At 45.3% G+C, this 7,260-nt stretch overlaps 1 non-coding gene across 1 annotated transcript; it reads right to left on the bottom strand.

Annotated features, from left to right (window-relative positions):
- Positions 1 to 2,653: 2,653 nt before the first annotated feature.
- TRNAR-UCU lies at positions 2,654 to 2,738 on the bottom strand. The gene is given in 2 exon segments: positions 2,654 to 2,689; positions 2,702 to 2,738. It is a non-coding gene; the product is annotated as a tRNA-Arg (tRNA).
- Between the last annotated feature and the right edge of the window lie 4,522 nt (positions 2,739 to 7,260).

Below are 7,260 nucleotides of genomic sequence, written 5' to 3'. Positions count from 1 at the left end.
GCGTTGGCACTGGATTTAGGACCCAGATGCCTTGTTCCGGGGGGACCCAAACCCCTCAGATTGACCACAACCTTTCCATTAAATAATAGGCAAATGTATTGATACACAGTGATAACAGAAAAGAATAATACAAACAATTCTCTATATCTACCAATCCTAGGGCTCTCATCAAAGTCAAGGTACATCTGGCCAGGATGCAAGCTTCACTTTGAGGTTCTATCTTGAATGTCAGATGTCAGCAGCCTGGAGGTTGGAGGCCAAGGCCTCCCCCACCCCACAGTAGGGTGAATGGGACAGACTGATGGTATGCCTTCTGTCCATGGTGCCTCAGGTTCCCTGCTCTGGGATGGGGACACTTTGTTGCTCTAAAGTCTCTCATTTTGTATGCTTTTTCCCTCCTGTTGACTGTATCCATGGCTATTGCTGATTGGTCTTTCTGTGGTCATCATACCGTCCATATTCTGTCCTGACAGCATAGTCCTTTTTTCACAAGCCCATCTCATGCACACATCCTAATTTGGGCGTTCCGGGCCTTCTTCTAATTTGGTCTGTTCCCCCAAAAGTGGAACTCTCAGGCCCCCCACTACTGGGCCTTGTCAGCTGGTTCCATCATCTCTCACGTTATGGAATAGTGTGGTGCATGCCCACAATTTCCCAGGCTATGTGTATATCCATTGGCCCTGGTGTGTTAGACACCTTCTCTGCCTTAAAGGCTTTGAGAACTGTGTGTGTAACAACCAGGCCTTTATAAATTAATTAACCCTTGCTGCTGTCCTGAATTATTATTCTAATACATATATATTTACCTAAAAGCCAATTCCCAAAAGCAAACCTCTAAATGTCATTATCTAGCCATCAGAAAGAAAACCTCAAAATTCTGCTCCTCCTTTATTCTCTCTAGTATCAGAGAAATGGATTTATCATCAATAACATATGCCTATTTTTAAAGGACTGAGCCACCGCCTACTGAGGTTCATGGGAGTGTTCCATTGACTTCAGTGGGCCCATTTTGCCCTTATTTGACCAAGTAAAAATGTCAGTGTATTTTCACCCCACATTTATCATGTGGGCTAGTGTGGAGTGGTGGTTTCTTTACCACTTACATTGAGTCCCTGTGATGGAATTGCAAGTGTAGCAGCTCAGAACACTGGATTCCTATAGGCTACAGCAAGAGATATTTGGATCTGCCCAGTGCGGAAGGGCCACAAGATCCATGAGACGTTCAGAAGTGGATAAATTAACTCTATACAAACTGCATTTCTTCTATTCTTCCTGCAGTGCATGGTTGTCCAACTGGTGGCCCGTGGGCCATATGTGTCCCCTGAGGGATTACCTCATGGCTTCTAGGCTCCCTGTCCAGGTTCTACTCCTCCATCACTCTCCTGCTCCTGCTACCAGGACCTCTAGGCTTCCCCTCCCTCCTTCAGTTTCCACTTCCTGCTCCCAGGGGAGGATGGGACAGCATAGGGCTGAAGAATCCCACAGACAGGGGACAAAAGGGGATCAGGAGGTGCCAATGCAGTATGGTGCAAAGCTTGCAATCCCAGCCACTCAGAAGGTGGACAGCCCTGCTGGGATACATACAATTTGTCATTATCACAGACAGGATATGGGGCTAAATAAACTCTTGCATTTATCTAACCCAGTGCTGGTAATTCCTATGGTCTGAGGTGCCTATATTTGATTGTGCAGAATCAGTGACCTACAAAGCTTCCCATGAGGCATGTAATGCACCAGTGGCTCATAGATCCATCAGCAGGTGGAGGGTTTGAAACCAAGCATGGTGGGTGTGATACACCAGGCACATCTACATGTGCAATTAGCACAGTTTGTGCCGGACTTTATTGCTCCTGGATGCTACATTTACATGTGTGCCCAGGACCGCAGTACGTTCAGCTGGGTCACAGCAGGCCTGGCTGGCAGGTGGTCTGGAGGGTCATCCTGCTAACCCAGACCTACTCCGACTGAGCTCAGCATGCTGCAGAGAGGGGGGCATGAGAGTGTTCCAGTACAGAACTAGCCACAAGGCAGCCCCACACAGAAGGACCCTAGTGCCCCAGCCAGCCCCATCAGTGTCTACATGTGTGTTGTGACACATTAAACACCACCCCCATAGGATAATACTTGTGTTTACAGGTACTAACCTATGGTGGAGTTAGTTTACTGCAGACTAATAGGGTAGATGCTGAGACTTTACTAAGAAGCTAATTAGGCAACTCCGCAGTAGGGGTATGCGAAGCAGGCCCTATTTGATTCAGATTCAAATTCAGCCTGAATCAGGGACAGTGATTTGATTTGTTGATTCAGATCACAGCCAAATCAGAATCTGAAGACTTGATGCTGATTCAGAGAATCAGCAATTCGGACATAGACACAGCTTTAAATGTTTTTTATACATACCTTGAGGTACCAGCACGGCTTGTGAATGCTGCAATGCTGGGGCACATGGAGCGTCCCACAAGACTGCAGACCCCCATGTGCTCAGTGGTGAATCTGGAAGTGGACCAGAAGTGCTTCACTCTATGTGCCCCAACATCCATAGATTTCATAGACATTAGGGGCTGGAAGGGATCTCATGAGATCACTGGGTCCAGCCCTACCACCCTAGGCAGGAAGTCAGCTGGGATCAAGTGACCCCAGCAAGAGAAAAGCATGACTCCACTGGGACTTGAACCCAGAACCTTTGAATCCCTTCACTCTCTAGAAGTCCAACGTGCTATCCATTGCACCACGGAGCCACCTACTAGGTAGACTCACCTGATATCTATGGGTATGTAGAAAAACATTTAAAGCGGTGTCTCTGTCCAAATCTCTGAATCTGATTAAAGGGTTCTCTGATTCGATTTGGATTCAGAGATTTGGCCCCCAAATCAGGATGAATCTATGCCAAATCAAATCAGGGACCAAAGCTTCACACAGCCCTACTCCACAGTAAAAGTCTTGTGTAGATGCGTCTCAGTCAGAGGTGCTCAGAGTGTCCTTGCACCTTCAGGTGTGTTCTTCAGCCCCAAACCCCTCTCTCTGGGAATAGATAAAATAAAATGTGCTAGGAAACAATTCCTTGGCCTGTGGTGTCTCAGGCTTACCCTTCTCACCCATGTCTTGTCAGCTCTTAGAAGAGGAGATTTTGCCATCCTTGTCCAGTCACGGGCTCGGAAATTAGACATTCCTTGCTCTGGAGCTGTATGGTCAAATGCTCTGAAATCGCATGTACCATTGATAAAAGACAACAGAAAGATGTATTTTGAAAACTAGGGAAATCATAAGAAATCAGTAACCATGTGTTGAGATAGTCAGAGATATAAGAAGAAACAAACAAAAGAAAATAACAAAACAATGATATTACCTTATCCCAGCATGTTAGCCTTAAGAGTGCAGCTTCCACTTCACAGCTCAATAGGTTAAAAAGCAGCTGCTGTCTCTAACCTTTTTGTCAAGGCTTTCTGCAGGCTCCCCTGTCACCCTATTTCAGTCAGCCCATCATCTGAGGGAGCCTATACATGTGCAGTGAGGCTGCTCTGATGTGCTGTAACTATAGTGCATTGGAGCAGGCTATATTAATCGAGCCTGTTGAAGGGTGGGATTTACTGCTCTCCAGCAGACTCCAGCATCATGTGCGTCAGTGTCCCTGCACTGAAAATGGTGGCGGGAACGCTTTACCTAAAGCTTGGACCAGCTGATACACGTGACACTCCAGGCACTTTAATTAGAGTGGCTCTTGGAGTTGCTCTAATTAAAGTGCTTTCCTCCCACCCAGTACGGGAGCATGTGCACCTTCTGCCCAGGAAACCTTCAATGAACACTACCTGTCACGACAAGCCTTAAGTATGGTGTCCTTATCTGGCCCTTTACATACATTATCCATTGGATTCTTGGGGAGCCCATGCTGTGCATATAACTTCCCACCTCCAAAGTATACTATCTGTTTACAGAATAGAAGTCTTTTCTGATATAATTATGATCAGGAGAATATTTACAGACTTTCAGACATAAAGATTACTAATCCAATAACCTAAGGACACCATCTATCACCTATTTCTCCAACGGTGAATAAAGTCCTTCCCTGAAAAGTCTGCAGGTATCATTCTTGCTCCAGGTCTCTCCTTTTAAAATGTTAATTCACTATCTGAGAGGGTGTGCTTAGTGCCTTGGACTAGGTCCACAAGGGCCTACTTGACTGGCCAACATAACTGCATCAAAATCTAATTCCCAGTGATTACTTTTCTCAGCCAGTTAGGCTTTGGGCCTCTCCCAGGTGAGAAACTCACTGTTTAGGGATTAACACCTAAAAATCATCAACATGTTATGCAATACATTTATATCCAGTACTACAATTCATACATATGTAAGGGTGATAAAGCTAAGTACAGCTTAATGCTACCTATCTGTAGAAGCCAAACATGCCATATCAGAAAACAAATTCAAGAAACATGCATGACATTTCACAAACTCCTCAACCTGTTGAGGATTGTGACAGTGGGTGTGGTTCAATGTTATAGCCACTAATTATACTGTAGGCAAAGGAACACGAACAACGTCCTGTAAAGTAAGCAAGGCCAGGGATTCATAGAAAGTTGGCCATTCTGTGGTAAGTGTTTGTGTGTGCGTGTTCTTACCCTGTGGGAAATAAAAAGGTTAGCCCCTCTTTCACCTACGATACACATTTTCCATTGAGGAATAATCTGCCAGAGATTAGCTTTCATTTACTGTGGGATAAGAACATGCACCCAAGCAGTCATCATGGAGCAGCTGAGCCGCTGCAATTCCTTATCCTCATTCATCTATGGCAAATTGGTCATGTGTCCCTGTCCTATGGGCACCATGCTTAGAAGAAGATCTCTTCGTGAAGAAGATCATCTTTGGAAAATATCCAGGGAAAAAAGAAATGGAAAATAAAGCAGTCAAAAAACTGAAAACAAACATGTTCTGATGATAGGGAAACCGCCTCAGGAGAACATTAATTCGATATAGAGCATCAATGCCATCAAGAGCAACAGGAAAAAAACAGACAACATGAGAGAGGGCATGACTTGTGGCTTTTGGATCTTGTCTTTCAGGAAGCTAGTTTTGGAAATATCTTCTGCTCCTTTCCTTTATCCCACATCTAGTCATTGTAGTCCTACAGCCCCATGTAAAATTCAGACTGATCTCATCAAATGTTGCGCCTACACCCTTGGCTACCACGTTTAGAGGTCTCGTAGACTCGCTCTACATGGAACATATGCTTTTAACGATCATTTCTCCATATGCATTCATAGTTCTCATTGACAATGAAAGTACATAGACCATGATCCAAAGCTCATTAAGGTCAATAGAAAGAGTCATGCTGACTTCAATAGGCATCAGATCACGCATACTGAGAGGATAATAGACCTTTCAGAGGAGAAAGTGAATGTGTAATAATATGCTGGTTAGCATGTAATCACATTGTCTTCTAATAGCTGTCCCCAGTGACTATTATAGCTCAGTGCTTTCTCACAGATAAAAAGAGCTACTTGTTCAGCTCAGATAATAGGGGCTTGTGTTTTGGGTTCTGATGGTCTGGGATTCATTCCTGCTGATAATCATGGTGCTTGGATGAAGGCTTGTTACAAAATGGGAGTCCATATAGGTCTTGAACTTCTGTGGATTATTGAAATTGTATGTCCCCATGGCTTACATCTTACTGACAATACAAGGAATCACTCTCTTGGCTTAGATGTGAGACCTTTAAATTCTGAGGTTTGCAATGTCTAGATATATGCAGCTTTGGTTAATCAAGTTGCAGTTTATCTCCTAGCTTTCTTGTCCAGCAAAGGCTAAGGAGAAGGAAGACATACACAGAGCAGTAGCTGCTTTGTAAGTCTAGATTTAAAAAAATGCATTTTAAACAGATTCTGAGCTGAAGCAAAGAGCATTGTGACCATATGTGTGCATTATTAGAACTAGCTTATGGATGGTTAGGGCCAAAAGGTTTGCCACAGGGCATGCCATGAGGAAAAATGGGAGATGCAGCTTCATTCAGGAACCTTCCTATAAAAGTCACTCTTTTTGAACCAACAGTGCAGGAATCTTTGCACCATAATGTAGGCTATGCTGTGAAAGGCAAAGGCCAATTTGTTACTGATTCCACTCTTTATGACAGTTTATCAGCGTTACAGAACACCGACTCCACAGGTAATTGTGCAGAGCAGCTACAGAAAACTGGATTTCATCTAGATGAAACACTATTAGTCGCAGACGGACAGCATCCACAGAGAAAAAGAAAATAGATGAACGTTTCCACCATTTTTTTATTTAACATTATCTCAACTTTTTCACTGGCAGGGTCGAAGACCAGCATTAACTGCACTGAGAATTATAGCAGGGATCCTGGTTTTCTCTGTTTAAAAGCTGCAAATTCTCTGATTAAAATGTGAAATTCTCGATTAAACCCCCCAAAATCTGTGTTTTTCCATGATTAAAATGAAATGCAACTATATATATAGGTATCAGTTGAATATAAAGTTTTATTGATATATTTACAATTTTAACGTAATTTGAAAGCTTACCAGTGCCTCAATCACTATAATAAAATAAATTCTAAATACCTATAAATGTTGGTGTTTGATTTTGGGTTTTTTATCATGGAAAATCAGAGCTCCCCCCGCCCCCTTCACTCACCAGGACACAGATCCAGGTGTGGCTGCCCTCCCACCACTGATTTATGATACTGGGCAGCCCTGATATGCCAGTGCCCTGCCCATGCCATTGCCCCTGACTCCGAATCCACAGCCCCCCAGCCCTGCTGGTGCCCCCTCACTCCCCATCCACAGTCCCCCCGCCCCCCTCAGCCCTGTGAGAGAGGACTCCCAGCTGCCAGGGCAATGGGTCCAGGGACATGGGTTTGCAGCCCCTTCCCCCACAGCATCACCCAATCCCCAAGCAACAGGGCAGGGAGCCCAAGCCCACAGCAGGCAGCCCATTCCTGCCCCTCCTGTGCACAAATCTGGGGGCAGGTGCCCTCCAAGCCTCCCCCAGCAGTGCGCACAGTGGCTGGGTGCTGGGTCCCCCACCCCCCAGACAAGCCGCTTGCAGCTCCATCCCAGTCTCCACCCAGGCCCTGCAGCCAAACGTTCCAGCCCCAGGCCCCAAGCCCCATGTTTTGCCCCAGCGGCCACGTGGGTGTGTTCATGCTCACAAATACATGGCACCCCGTGCTGCTCATCCTCCTCCTCCTCCCCCCCCCAACCCCTAGATTGGAACTCTGCCAGCCTGCAAGGGGAAACCCACTGTTCCCCA

The sequence above is a fragment of the Gavialis gangeticus genome, unplaced genomic scaffold (assembly GCF_001723915.1).
Source record: "Gavialis gangeticus isolate Ggan-Ray unplaced genomic scaffold, GavGan_comp1, whole genome shotgun sequence".
Classification (NCBI taxonomy): domain Eukaryota; kingdom Metazoa; phylum Chordata; order Crocodylia; family Gavialidae; genus Gavialis; species Gavialis gangeticus.
The sequence above is the reverse complement of the archived record's forward strand: the minus strand, read 5'-3'. Positions and strand labels throughout refer to the sequence as shown.